At 36.3% G+C, this 15000-nt stretch overlaps 1 long non-coding RNA gene across 1 annotated transcript in view; it reads right to left on the reverse strand.

Moving 5' to 3' along the window:
• The window catches only part of LOC145291251 (uncharacterized), a 160745-nt gene that overhangs the window by 133959 nt on the left and 11786 nt on the right, over positions 1-15000 (reverse strand). Inside the window, exon 2 of the long non-coding RNA XR_013869368.1 lies at positions 11882-11978. This is a non-coding gene — a long non-coding RNA (uncharacterized LOC145291251). The remainder of the gene's footprint in view (positions 1-11881; positions 11979-15000) is intronic.

Consider the following 15000-nt stretch of genomic DNA (forward strand, 5'->3'; position numbering starts at 1 on the left):
ACTTATAATATTTTTGCATAATATCTTAGAAAATCATCTTAAATCTTAGTTAGACAATAATAAATAACTTAATTATTTCAAAAACCTTTTTTTTTTTAATATTTATGTACGTTTTTTGTGCAAGACAAAAAATGTCAATTGTTAACTTTTTGGGAAAATTTAACATTTAAAATTTAATTAAAAATAGTAGAAAAAGTTTTACATTATTCTGTTTTCTATATGATAAAATTCAGGGTTTTATCTTTCTTGAAAAAATAAAGTTACTCAGAAATAATGGATTTTAATAAATGTAATTTCGTTTTAAAAACAACAACAACTTGATTTTGCGGCCATTTTTGGCGGTGCCTAAGAAAGGGTATTCAGAGATAGGGCAAGCTTTTTAATCGGTTTGGGTCGAAAATTTTAGTTACCAATATATAAATGTGTGCATGTATGTATGTATGTTTACATATCTGCCTAAAACTTTCAACAGAGGCGACGGATTTCGGCAACATCAGTATCGCTTTGAAGTTCGGCGTTTCAGACGAGAAAGAATTGGCTAAAAACATTAATATCTTCACCTTCAGCTGGGCACTTTTCTACAGGGGGGGGGCGATTTTTCGTCGATATTTTTGAAACCCATCCTCTCCTTTCGATTGTCTAGTCTTAATTTAAACAAGTCACTTCCGGTTTTGCAGTGGTCGTAACAGCAAAGACGTCAGTTTTTTTCCTCCGTTTCCTCCTTTGCAGTACGGGTTCGAGCCTGTCCTACTACCACTTATTTTTTTGTTTTCTTTGCTCCGCAGACACATCCAAACACCCGGGCAACGCTGGGCTGAAATGCTAGTAAAAACAAATACAAGAAAAAATTCTTACTTGAAAGAAAGGCTGAAAGAAAAAACACATACAAAAAATAGAAAATAGTTCTTTCAGTCCTTCAAAGAAAAATATTTTTTTCAGAAAAGAAAACATGCAAGGCGGAGTTTCAAAGTTCTTTTAAAGTTTTTTCCTTTCTTCTGTTCCATTTTGTTTTCTTGAAACAAACAAAACCTTCAAAAGGTATGGAGTGTCCGAAATAAAATTCCTTTTCTCAGAAAAGGTTGTCAGCTTCCTTCTTCATCCGTTCGAAAGGGGGCAAAGAAAATAAATCAATGTTGACGAGAATCTCGTTAAACAGTTTGAAATAAAAATGGAGACAGGCTCTACCACACGTTCTTTTCAATAAATGGTGTATTTTAAAACACCAATTCAACTGCTGCAATAAAGGCTCTCAACCCTTAGTGGGGTGGTTGAATGTATTTACGTCAGTTGACAGAGCCCGGAAATCGAGTCTTTATCCCAATAAATCTTATCCGGAACTAATTTGAAAAAGGCGTAAGAAAAATAGAATTCTGGGACTGTTTCACAGGAGCCAATCACCAAGCAATGATGATGAATACTATAAAAGGAAGGGTGCTACGTAAAGAGAAAGAGAGAAAGAAATGTTCGCGAAGACTTACATGACATAAAAGGAGAGAGAGTGGCGCACGCACGTACACACATTTGCCGGCTGAAAAAGGCCTCTGTACGTATGGCTGCTGGACAATGGGGCCAAGATGAGAAGAGGAAGGGGTAACATGAATGCTACAGGCTAACCAAAAATGATACCCCCCACTTCACTTTGCACTGCTAGAGGCGACTGCATCGATAAAAAAATAAAATTCCGACACTATTGATATTTTATTTGTCTTATCTGTTTGGGAAGAGGGGTAGTACGAGTAGTGGTAGAGTTAATTATTTTATTATTACTAAGTTGTGTTCAACCACACATGTGTATGTAGGCATAAAAATATTAATATTTATTGAGAAAATATAGTCCTAAAGCCCCCTGAAGAGATTAAACTGAAACTATTTAATGAATTAGGAAAAAGTGTCCATTAGCATAAATGCATCATTCTAGATTTCATGTTTGTTGAATACTATCGTGGCCGCTGATTATGACAGGCTTTTTTCATGGCTACATAAGGACTTAAATATAACTTCCATTTTAATATTAATTATGGGTGTCAGAGAAGGCAATAGCCAGAGAAACAATAGTTGGGTTTGTTGACTAGGTTTTAGCAGTAATTATCACTTCTTGCACTGATGATTATGTAAGCATGAAACACTAATGTTTATAAGTATAAAAATTATTAATACTTATTTTAAAAATCTTATATATTGGACTTTTTGGTTGGTTGGTTGGGTGGTTGGTTGTATTTGTTTTACGGCATATCAACCCTTTTCAGGTCATTTAATGCCGAATCCAGTGATTTTAAGAAAGATTTTTTAATAGAATATTTTTTTTCAAGTCAATTTCTATTTAGCCCATAGTTGGGGCCCTAACAGGAACTTTCACCCCGAGTCAGAGTGGACCTGGGAGCAATAGCAATTAAAGGGTGGCTTCACACTCCCCAAGGCCCACAAGCTGGGGCCTCACAATCGGATATTGTTTAAGGTCATATCCTTAAAACTCGAATGTAAATTAATATTAAGCCGACTTTACAAATTGATAATAGTTAATTATTGGATTTTAATTAATTATAAGATGAAACTCTAATGATTTAAACTCGATAGATAACGACAAACTTCCACCCATTAATATGGGAGGGGAGATTATCATCAACAGTATCCTGAATTGTTAACTTAGCACCGGATTAATATTTGGATATAAATAAGTCACTTGTCCCCATTCCCCTCCTCCCCCCGTTTTTTGTTTTTTTTTAAATGGAGAGTAGATAATACAGTGGATGTTTTATCGGCAGCTCCAGTAACTCTCGCTTCTCCTATTTTGTCATTCAGTCCTTATTCAATGATTGATTTTTCTGACAAAGGGAGGAGAAAAAGCTATTTAAAGGTTGGTAGTACTTGGTGACCAGTAGTCTGAGATGTCGGAAATTTTTCTGTCTCTGTCTATCCTTGTGGCCATGTCACTAATAAGGGTGCTGGAGGTAAACGTTTTGTCTGGGCTGACGTTATCCGCCTGATAGTCAGGGACCGAACCTTGGATTAACCACTAAGGAGGCTGTCCTATCAGCAGGCGCAAAGTACTGGGACTGCTGTATTGCCATTTGGTGACAGGATCTGGACCATGCAGTAGTCTCTGGTGGGGCCTCTCGATGCCATACTAGTGGGTAATTGTTACGGCTTTACCTTTTCGTGTGCTACAAAAAAAAAATTTTCCTGTCTTTTTCTCTTACTTTCCCTCTCTGTACTGCTCTAACCAAGTATGCCGACCTATTCCACAAATCCCAAAACCTCAACATGAAATATCTCCAGAATAAAAACTCGATTAAACCTAGAACCCCATCTTCCAACGTAGACCCCTACTACCAGGTCTCCTTCTCCAACATCAGGGGTCTACGTTCCAACCTTCCAGAGGTTGAAACCCAATTACAGGAGACGAAACCGGACATATTATTTCTAAGTGAAACTGGAATAGGGCCGACCACTTCCCTAGATGAGTTCATAATTAACGGATGCTCTAATTTAACAGCTAAATCTGACACCCAAGATCGCCATGGGCATGGAATATGTGCCTACATTAAGGATGGCTCTAGAGAATCTCTAGAGAAGATCCTAATTTACCCTATATGTGCTTCAGGGTTGCACTTGCTAACACCACTGCATTTATATTTGCCCTCTATAGGCCCCACAACAGCGGAGTTACTATCTTTAAGAGCATATCTGAGAAAATAGACCACATACCGTCTTCACATCCCTCGGCTAACATCCACATCTGTGGTGACTTCAACGTCCATAACGTGGAATGGCTGACCCATTCAAATAAGACGGATGATGAGGGGAGGTTTTGTCATGATTTTGCCATTGCTTATGACCTCACTCAGATTGTTTGCAAGCCCACCCGTGTGCCCGATACTAAAGGTCAATATGCAAGCCTCTTAGACCTTTTTCTCTGTACTTCCCCTGAGCTATGTTCATGTTCCGTTCATTCTCCTCTAGGATCCTCCAACCACTCCGTCATATCAGTTAAGATAAAAACGAAATGTAAAAAGCCCCCAGATGTACCCCTCCACCGTACTGTATACAGATACTCTATGGCTGACTGGGATAGCTTCCGTACATTCATATCTGATTTACCTCTGCACTCCATGTTTAAAAAGGAAGTGTCCTCTATAGTATTAGATCTGACCGAATGGTTAATTGTAGGAATAGACCAATTCATACGATCTAAAATATTCCAACAAAAACCTAACAGCCAGCCATGGTTCTCCCCAGAATGTGCTACTGCTATCACGCACAGAAATCACTTTTTCCATAGCTACCAACGTAATAGATGCACTGAGACTAAAGCTGCTTTCAGGACTGCCACCACTGTAAAAGAGTAATAAAAAATGCAAGAGAGCTATATGCCCAGTCTGTTAAATCCAAGGTAGCTGATCAACGGCTTGGATCCCACCAGTTTTGGCAAATAACAAATAGGATCCTGAACAGAAGTGTGCGTTCTATCCCAACCATTATCAATGGACCAGAGGTCATCTCGTCAGCGTCAGACAGAGCCAAACTATTTCTAAAGAACTTTGCAGCTAATTCTACACTATGTGACGAAGGCCATCAACTCCCCATATTTCCTCCTATAACACAGAACAAGCTAGGTAACATACAAATATCAGTGCATGAGGTCGCCAAGCTAATAAAGAACCTAGATTCCAGTAAAGCAACTGGCCCTGATGACATCCCAATTATAGTGTTAAAAAAGTTTCAACCAGAACTCGCTCCCATACTCACGAAACTATTTAAGCGCTTCCTTAAGGAGAAGTGCTTTCCGACTCCCTGGAAGACCTCATCAGTTTGCCCTGTATTTAAGAATTCAGGTGATAAGTCATCTCCCTCTCAGTACAGACCTATAAGTCTCCTTTGTGTTATGAGTAAATTGCTGGAATCCATATTAAATAGAGAAATAGTCAACCACCTCAGCAGGAATAACCTTCTTTGTGACATGCAATATGGTTTCCACTCTGCAAGATCTACCGCAAATGTGCTGACGGTTATATCCCGCAGGATTAGTGAATCTCTTGACAAAGGCTTCCTTTCTAGGGCAATTGCTCTTGACATATCAAAGGCCTTCAACAAGGTATTGCATAAGGGTCTACTTCACAAGATTTCCAGATACGGTATAACTGGAAATGTTTTCTCAATCATTAAATCATTTCTCTCATAGGCTCATAAGAGTAGTGGTTGATGGACAAAAATCGGAGGCTTGCAATATAAATGCTGGAGTCCCTCAGGGGTCAATCCTGGGCCCAACTCTCTTCCTGATCTACATCAATGACCTCCCTAAACACATACTTGAATCATTCGTTGACATCTATGCTGATGACACGACTATCTACGGCAACACATCAAAGGCTGTAAATGAAAAAGTTCTCTCTGATTCTCTCCTCTGATCTCGAGCGCATGGTTCAGTGGGGGAAGATGTGGCTGGTTACCTTTAATGCATCCAAAACCAAACTCCTATCCTTACATCATCAACGCTCTGATCCCCAACTGGCATCAATTGTGATGGATAGATCTCGTCTGGGTGAGGCCCCGTGTTTTGACAAGCTTCTGGGCTTGATTTTTACTCCTGATCTGAAATGGAACACATACATCAAGTCTGTTGCCAAGGTCGCTGGAAAGATGGTGGGATCCTTCTACCGCTCCAGAAGATATCTCACTACTGATGCAATTCTCTATCTATATAAAAGCCAAGTACGGCCAAGGATGGAATACTGTTGCCATATCTGGGCAGGAGCTGCTAAAAACAGCCTATCCTGCCTTGACAGAGTACAAAATAGACTTTGTGGCTTAGTGGGGGATGCCCTTTTTTTCTACCCTGCAACCTCTCTCCCACAGAAGAGACGTTGCGAGCCTATCCTTGTTTTATCGTTATTTCCATGGCAGGTGCTCGTCTGAACTCCAATCTCTGGTCCCCCCTCGCCAATCTTTCATGAAAAACATCCGTATAGCTGAATCCACTGTGAAAAATTTCCCCCACTCTATATCTGTGCCTAAATCAAAACGCGGATTCCATAAACAAAGCTTCTTTCTTAGAACTGCACGCCTGTGGAACTCTGTTCCGTCTACCTGCTTCCCTCCGGACTACAACTTGGATGTCTTCAAGTCCAATGTCAACAAATTCCTAATGAACCGCCCCCTTAAACACTTCATCAAATCTCCACACTAACGTAATGTACTTGCAATAACCCTTATCCCTGAATGGCTTCCGGGCCTTGAACATGGTGATCACTGTGTGAAAAAAAAAAAAAATATCCAGGACCCTTTTTAGTAGGAAAATCTTGGCCCAGGATTTGAAATCTGAACTACCTGCATACAACTACACCATGTACAAGGTAGCTGATCAGCTACAACATATGAAAACAATTGTGAACAATCTATTGTAGGAAGGTGCCTGCTAGGAGTCATTGTTCGATTGAACAAGGCCACATATTTTCTGTTTTGAACTCACCTTGCGTCATATATTATCACTTTTTGTTCAATAGAATTGCTTTATATTTTCGGAGATTCGTAGACATATTTATTTCAAGATGATTTATAAGTATAAAATATTTTCTGGAATTTATCTTAAATGCTGCTTTAAAAACATCCATCTATATATATATATATATATATATATATATATATATAGATAGATAGATAGATAGATAGATAGAGAGAGAGAGCTAAAAATCAACATGCTTAAAAAAAAATTTTTTTTTATGAAAATAAAAGGTTAGCTAACCAGGTGTCGTTCCTCGCTCAACAGAGCTAAATCGAGGAAAATACGATTTAAAAAAAAGTCATGAATATGGCGGGAGAGTAAAAAAAATAAAAAAAATAAAAAATAAGCGGGGGAAGAATTACATAGAAACCAAATTAAGTTCTAAAAGATTTTCTTTTTGCTTGCAAAGAGACGGTCTTATTATGATGAGGGGGGGAGAACATATTTTGCAACTGGACGACAACATAGGTCTGATTGAAAAAAAAAAACACGTGGATTCGATTCAACATAACACCGTTGTACAGACAAAGAAATTTGCTTAGCAAAACGGTCACTGATAGTACCTAGTCAAGGTAGGCGAAGGTACACAGGACATCTATTAGCTACAATTTCTTTAGAGCTGTAAAACTTTGAAACTTTCTTATTAATAGTAGTTTCAACAATATCTAAGGGATAGCCATTGTTACAAAGGATGTTCGTAATGAATTTAAGCTCGTCATCCAGATAGAACAAATCATTAAGACCCTATGTGCTAAAGTTTTAATTAAATTAAATTTTTGATTTATATAGTAAAAAAAGTCCAAAAGCGTATAGAGACCGGTAAATGTTGGTTTACGATAAACAGAAGTAAGAAAACACAAGGATGTCTTGGACACAAGAACATCTAAAAACGGAAGAGTAGAATTTGTTTCTTTGTTTACCGTAAACTTAAGAGCTGGATGAACGTTATTGAGGGACACATAAAAAGCATCCGCCTTCGTCTCGTTGTCAAATAAACAAAAAGGTGTCATCAACGTAACGAAACTAAATGTCTGGTTTGTATAAACCAGACATTTAGTTTCGTTACGTTACAAACCAGACAATAGACCTTGTTTAGTTTCGTTACATTACAAACCAGACAATAGACCTTGTTTAGTTTCGTTACGTTACAAACCAGACAATAGACCTTGTTCATGAAAACCGACAAAGATATTAGCCAACGCTGGTCCCAATGGGGAAACCACGGCCACACCATCTGCCTGTTTGTACATACTATGATTGAAACTGAATTCAACCGACATAGTGGTGAATTTCATCAATTCCACAAAAATATTTTCTGTAACTGGGGGAGTTGGAAGTTGACCGATAAAGGGAGTCAGCACAAATATTAATAGTCTTTAACATGAACATTCATGAACAGGGTCCATTGTCTGGTTCATGACTTTTTTAATCTTATTTTCCTCGATTTAGATCTGTTGAGTGAGGAACTAAACCTAGTTAGCTAACCTTTGTTTTCATTTTTTCTTTTTAATCCTCATGTTGATTAGTCTGTATTTAGCCATAATTAAATTTTGTACCACCCCTAAAATTTATATATATATATATATATATATATATATATAATTTTTTAGAATGTGAGAGATTATATAATTATTTCCACAGCCAAACAACGTCGCAGCTCAGAAGAGCCATAATTTGTTGGCTGTCATAGCTCCTGTGAGCTGCGACGTTGTTCGGCTTTGAAAAATTATATATATATACACACACACACACACACACACTGCAATATTCTGAATTGTTAAATACTCTCCGACTATTTACTGTTCATGCCCCCTGACTTATATACTTAATTTCCATAACTTCTCGTGTTTATTCACAGGAAAAAAATACAATTGGGAAATGAACAAAAAATTGAGGCACAAGGCCAACTCAAAAAAAAAGGGGGGATGGTGAGGTTGGTTGGTAATTAGAATTACAATGCGATCCTACAGAGTCAAGGTGGACTTCGTGACTTTGAAATCTCCCAAGGAGTTATGAAATCTGAGTACCATTCACTGGAATCTTAACTCCAATACTATCCTAATAAAATACATAGTTAACTCTTATACTACGATTGAGAACTTTGCATTATTAACTATATAATAAGTTCATCTTTTTTTTTTTTTTTTGCATAAGAGCGACAAAGCACCAGAAACCTTTGTTTCAATAACTTGTGAATCCTCGCGTGTTCGGATTTTTTTTCTTACAATGAAATAAAAAAATCTTCTAATTAATGTTTTTTTTTTTTTTAATTTTTATTCGTCGGAAGACATTTGATTAGATTGCTAGACATTCGAGTAATTATGTGTTCATAATCGGTTTCGACAACAGAAACACTAACAAACAAGAAAAAATAGTAAACAGGAAAAACAACAAACAGGAAAATAATAACACAAAGGAAAAATAACAAACACAACAATGAAAAATAAAAAATAATAACAGTACATCTTAGGATGGAGTACTGTTGCCACACATGAGCAGGAACTGCTCTGAGCAACTTATCCTACCTTGACAACGTTCAAAACTGACTTCGTAATCTAGTAGACGATGCCCTTTTCTCTTCTTTGAACCTCTTTCACAAAAGAAACGTTGCGAGCTTGTCTCTATTCTACCGTTATTTTCATGGCAAGTGTTCGACTGGGCCCCAATCTATGGTACATCTTCGCCAATCTTTCACACAAAACAAAAACATTCGTCTTACCAAAATCACTATGAATGAATTCCTCCACTCTCTAGTGGTACCAAAACATGGATTTCATCATCGAAGCTTCTTTCCTAGAACTGCCAGTCCATGGAACTTTGTTCTGATGGTCTGCTTTCTAGCTGACTACAATATTGTCTTCAAGTCCAACGTATTCAAGTTCTTATTGAACCGTCCTCGTAACTAATCTAATCATACCAAATTTCCACCACAAACGATTACTACGCTACTGTTCCAAATGACGACAATACACATTAACCCTTATCCTCGATTGGCCTTCGGGCATTGATATGTGGTAACCCCTTTGTAAAAAAGCAAAAAAACAATTACAAACAGTGACAAGTGAGACATGCATAGTCCATCATGAGTGCACAGTGAATGAGGCATAAAAAATTACTAAGTTCAGCATTTGTCCCCCCACCCACCCATTTAGTCCCACTAGTCCCCAGAGGACGTCAAATTCTGGTGAAAATGAACAAACGGTGCAGTTTTAGGCCTTAGCATATGCAAATTTGAGTTCTGCACTATGCAAAAACAGAAATGACATTATTTGCACCCCCATTTAGCCCCAGAAGTCTCCAACGCCTTAACATTTAAATTTGAGTTCAGCACCATGCAAAACTGCTGAATAGACATATACAGAAAAGTTTGAACAAATATGGTAAAATAGTTCCAAAAATTGAGTGTTTTTATTAGCCCTAAAAGAGCCCCTGGGGCACACCCAAGAATTATCGCCAAGTATAGACAAACAAAATTATATAGAAAACAGTTAGTTACAACTTCTCATTTTTCTTTAATAAGCACAAAAGTATCAATTTTATTCATTTTAACTCGAAAGGAGGCAACTGGAGTTTCCCCAGAAAATCCGTCCCGTTACTATTTTCCTCATATCATGATTAATGTTTGTAAAATTTCAAAAGATTCCAATAAATAATTGAGAAAAATGCGGACGGATGAATGAACAAGGGTGAATTTAGTGGTCCACTCTCCAAAAAACAATACTAATAGAAGAACAAAAACAATACTTATAAGTCATTGCAACGTTTCATATAAATTAATTACCAAATACGGGCAAGGTATAACTTCATTTGCGTATGGTAATTGTTTTTAATTTATTGTTGTATTTCTGCTGTGTTTAAAAGAATGACAACATTGATATATGAAAATATAAAAATATATCTTTATTGCTGGTTACGGCTAAGGATGATTGGTTGTTAGGAGGAAGATGGATGCTTTTTTTTTCGTGGAGTTATTCATCCTGATGTTTATTATTATAGACAATTTCAATTCAACTTCCAAAATTCTATCTATGAAAAGAAACATATGGAATCACATCAGACAATACATGAAGCCACTTAATGCAAGGAGCTAGAAAAATATTAATCAAGATAAAACAAAGAGGACTATAAGCGATATATAGATAAATTCCGAGCCAGGAAACAGCAATTTTTCCCCCTTTGTCATAAACATCCCTCATGGAATGTGAGGATTAAATGACAATAATAAACGTAAAAGTTACGAGGTTGCTGAAAGTAAACCAAGACCCACTTGCTAAGAGAAGACTTCTTGGCCTTCGAGCCCTTTTTTTTTTGTATTTTTTTTATATAAATAAAAAATGTTTAAAAATTGGATTCAAGTAGGAACCTCCTTCCCTCCACACACAAATATAAATTTGAAAGAGTATCCATGATAGAAGATGCTGGCCGAGAGAGAAATCCTTCACAATTTCCAACAGAGACGAGATGGACCAACCAACCTCACCATCCCCCCTTTTTTTTGAGTTGGCCTTGTGCCTAAATTTTTTGTTCATTTCCCAATTGTATTTTTTTCCTGTGAATAAAAAATTTAATATCTCAAAGTGTAGTATCTGTTGTTCAGATGTTACACTTCAATTTCTTGTTCTTTGTCAGTGGAGGAGAAGTCATTCACGACCGAGATAATTTTTAATTTTTGTTCCTTTTCTCCACGTTACAAAAACGGCCCTGGTGTCTAACTCCGTCCCGTGGGGAGGCAAAGTAAATAGGTGCTCTAATGTATTTACTATAAAAATTAGCAGTTAAAAAAAAACGAAATTAAAGTAAAAACCTTAGAGTATTGCTGAATTGAGTTATTAGGGCCATGACAAGAGAATATTCCTTTTATTATTTTGGCTCTCGAGTATAAATCAGTTAATATCTTATATTTTTAGATAGTGTGGTGTGGTTCTCGATTGATTAACTGTGTCGGATATATTCTTGTATATTCTTGGCTGTAATTCCCAAACGAAGATTCTATGAAGGGGGTTGTCCACTTCGACTGCAGGCACGCTTGTGGCTGACGAGCACGATGCGGGACAAGCAGATGGGCCGTAACAGCTGCAGTCAAAAGTCGCGTCAGGTGTGGCTGCTGAGGCTTCCCGAATCTTCCTCCTGCAGCGCTTCTCCCGTCGGATATATACTCTAGAGTCAAAACAATGATAGGAATATTCTCTTTTCACAGCCCTAGTTCTATAATATCTCTATTTAATTACCTCCCCATGGGGGCAGAGTTGGTATAAAGACGAGTGCAAGTTGCGAAAATAACACTCGAGATGAGAACCGTAGGGTGAAGAATTAAAATACAAAATATCAATCCTCATCTCAAAAAAAAGTTCAGAAAAATAAAGTAAATATTCAGATACTTACCATTTAGAAAAGTTTGGAAGATTCTTATTTATAGAATGCACTTTGACGAATCCATGTTAAAAATGGTAATTCCTTTTGAAATGATTCAGAGATTGGTCTAAAAAGCCAAATAGATCACAAATAAATTATGGATTACAAACTATTTTACCAATCGACATACAAGTCATGCGATGTTTTTTTTTATGTAATCGCAAAGTTAGCTAATCAAAGTATCACCTTTCATTGAATAGAGACTTGTTACGTTACCCAACTACACCGAAAAAACTTGGTTAAGGAAATACATCCGCTATTTTCAAATCTTATCTGAGTCCTATTTTTAACAATTTTTTTTTATTTCCTACTACAGTTTACATACACTTGCTGTTTATCTTCTGGATTTACTCTTGCTTTAATCTGGATCTGGGCCACTTAATCCGCTAATCCATCCATAAGCAATTTATATAAATCTGTACATCATAAAAGGTGAAGGCCATTGACGTTTTAATTAATTAGATCAAATAAGGTCATCGAGCTAAAATAATCTTCAGTTTTTTTTGATTTTTTTAAAACTTTGCAGGTTTGAGGTTTGTTGACTATTGAATGAGAAGAACTAGGTTTTAGCATCGTCAAGATACAAGGGACGTCCCAAAAGTAATGCCTCTTGTTTTTTATTCAACCCGAATGGATCAGAGAAGATTGCAAATTGAATTTTTATGATGATTGAACTGTGCATTCATCACCTGAAAGTTTCATCTGTGTGGCAGATATTGACGGTGTGAGACTTTAAGAAAGAAATCCCTGTGCTGGCCGTGCATCAGAAGCAGAGATGCGTCATTGAATGTTTTTTATGAAGAAGAAATTGAACCGATCAACATTCACCGGCGCCTGTTGAACGTTTACGAAGCTAAGGCAATTGATACCCCCCCTCCAAAAAAAAAACACCACACTATTTTCACATATTTCCATTTTTTAAAAATATTTTTCCTGAATATTTTCACGTTTTCCATAAGAGCTCTGTGGGCCGGATTAACGGTTTTAGCGAGCCGTATCTGGCCCGCAGGTCATAGTTTGGAGCCTTAAAGCTAAAGAGTCTAGTCACTTTATATTCGTAGAACACATTGCTCATAGAGGAAAACGTGATACATCGTACCGTCACTACTTATAGAAGTCACTACTTCTAATCATCTTTGTTTGCTACACGACTGTGTATCAGTTACCGCCTTCTAATACATATCGAGGAGGAAAATAAAGAGTAGGAATAAGGTCTTGGTTTTTAGAAGCACCAGATTGAATACAACAGTTGGGGATAGACTTGCAAACACCAGGGTATGATATGACCAGTTGATTGATTGTGCTTCTCCGACCTACCGACAAGCCGAAATAAGGGCCAAAATGAAGTGTTGCTACTGCCAGGAAGCGGCCTCATTAAGAATTGGTTTAATAAATTTCTTCAATCATGTCGAAAATTCTCAGACACCACAGTTAGAAAGTAGATAAGAGTTTGGTCCGGTGTAAAGTTTGCAAAAATATTGCTAAATCGTGACCCTCAACTTTGTTCGGAGTGAAAATAACAAGCAAGCTATCCTAAGTACTTACGTGTTTTTGGTACAGCGCTGAAATTATAACATTTTTATCAATTTTTATTTATTGCGGACAATTATCCTTTGGTGCCGTTGATAGAGACGTTGAATCTCTACGGTTCCAGGTGATGATTGTCTGAAGGTAGCGGTTTCAATCCTACCCAAAGCCGGCCAGAGACTTACTTGGCCAAAACCGTGGTGAGACAACAACTACGGAAGGCAGTAATTGCAGTCAGGAGATTTAGAGTTCCTATCCGTCGCTGTTATCACCTGACGAAGGCCAGAGGAATAGTTGGACGAAACGTCGTGAAACAACTAATAAAAGATGAGGATAATTGGCCGCAATAAATAATACTCATCAATGAATTTCAATTAAAATAATAAATAACGATTTCGAAAGCCATTCTTAATATGGGAAGGGGAGGGTATTTTTTAAGTGTTCTGTGCTTCTACCTAACAATTAAAAAAAAAGGTATCGGAAAACTTGAATTTAACATAGATAAAAAAATATTTAAAAATAGTGCGGTACCAAAGAAATACATAATCACCCGATGCTATAAAGAATTGCACGTGAACTCTAGTAAATGGGACAAGTATGAAGATTCCTTAGAAGCATAATTCTCATCAGAACATTAATGTCTGAGCTATGAAAACATTTGTTGCAAAGCTAAAAATTAAAACATGAACCAATAGTTATTACGTTACGCATGCATATTCGTAATGCCGTCATTCGACCTTCACCTTGCAAATTCCATTCTTTTTAAAAATGCGAATTAATCGAACTATAACGAAAAACCAATCCGCATCTCAAAAAATTCAGAAACGTCAAGTGCTTAGTAATAGGAAAGAAGCGAAATTAGTTCATTCTAAATGTGATTCTTATCAGGCAAATATTTAAAGTTATGCGAGTTTAACTATCTTCCCATTTGCCAAAGATTTAAAAATTTATTGAAATAGAGCAATCCTGGAACAAGGCCACACTTAGCATTCATGAGATAATCACATTAAGATTTGTACTTTAATCTCTTTGTCCCCCCCCCCTCTTACCCGCTGAGTTGGTTGGAACGCTTACTTTATTTACCTTAATGGAAGGTATTTTAAGCCAACACATGCAATTCTGTTAATCCGTTTAATCCCATTAAGTGATGCCAAGTGCTTACAACCTGTTGGGCTTGACATGTTTCAAATAAATAATCTATGTCGGAGTAAGAACCTACTACTGCAAGACGATTTTTATTATATTTTTATTATTACATTTTTTTATTATTATCATATTATTATTAGATTTTTTTTATTATCATATTACATTTTTTTTATTATCATTATATTTTTTATATTATCATATTATCATATTATATTATCATATTATTATTATCATATTATTATTATCATATTATATTTCATATTATTATCATATTATTATTATCATATTATATTTTTTATTATTACCATATTATTATCATATTATTATCATTATATTTTTTTATTATTATCATATTATTATTATAATATTTTTTATTATTATCATATTATCATATTATTATTATAATATTTTTTATT

The sequence above is a fragment of the Euprymna scolopes genome, chromosome 12, assembly GCF_053919585.1.
Source record: "Euprymna scolopes isolate OS-2025 chromosome 12, ASM5391958v1, whole genome shotgun sequence".
Classification (NCBI taxonomy): Eukaryota; Metazoa; Mollusca; class Cephalopoda; order Sepiida; family Sepiolidae; genus Euprymna; species Euprymna scolopes.